Below are 979 nucleotides of genomic sequence, written 5' to 3'. Positions count from 1 at the left end.
ATCTTCTTTCTTATAGCGTTCAAGCCCTCGTTTTTGTTTTGGCCTGGGGAAGCTGCAGGTTCGGAAGTCTCAATCCTCTGATTGAGAAGCGCCGCCAGCTCAGGTACGTCGTCGTCTTTTTGCTCTAAATTGGTTGGGTTGTTCATATTCGACATGGATTATAATCTCCAGCGCATCGTGCGTGGAGGGGCGGGCCGAAATAGCTGGGAACGGGTATACCCTCGGACCTAAGTCCTACCCCAGTTCTCTGGGGCCCAGCCTTCGTTTAACCAGTCCCGGAAAACACGGACGGACTGGAACTCGCCCGGGGCACTGCAGATTCCGACCTCTGCAGCCACCACGCACTCCCTGATCAAGGCCCGAAGGGGCTGGCTCCTGATCCCGTGCTGCGGCTGACACGTCGGTAGTGCAAGCACACATCAGCTCCTCGCCACGCAAGCGGGTCAGGCAAGCGTGGTTCGGAGCACTCCCAGTGGGCCGCAGCGGGGAACAATCGTGGGTTTTTTCTCGGTGTCTCCTTCACCCAGTGTGTTTGTTCCGCGAGACGTATTTTATTTGGCCTTACCCTCTGTTACCAGCGAGCATTCCCCTATCCGCCACCTGGGGACGCGCCAAGTAGAAATAAAGAAGAAATATTTCTAGAAGCTAGTGGCTTTAAAATGTTTATTCTGGGTCTTGTCAACGTACCCTCTCCTTGCGTACACTCTGATCTCAAAATTCTATTATTTTCCTTGCTTGTTGGGATACAACTATCTGGCGCTCAAAAAATTGTTTAATAGCAAATTAAAAATTAATAATTCGAGCCTTGGCAGCTTTGACCAAAGCGCACCAAGTAAAGGGAGAAATTTCGGGAATCGGAATGCATCGTCGATTTGTGGATCCAGTAGAGGCTACTTTGGCTTCGACAGGGACTTGCCAATGAAGATAGGCCGCATAGTAAGCTCTTGGAAAATCCCTGTTCCAAAAACTGAAAAGAATC

This window comes from Belonocnema kinseyi, chromosome 1, assembly GCF_010883055.1.
Source record: "Belonocnema kinseyi isolate 2016_QV_RU_SX_M_011 chromosome 1, B_treatae_v1, whole genome shotgun sequence".
NCBI classification, from domain to species: domain Eukaryota; kingdom Metazoa; phylum Arthropoda; class Insecta; order Hymenoptera; family Cynipidae; genus Belonocnema; species Belonocnema kinseyi.
Note: the sequence above shows the minus strand (reverse complement) of the source record.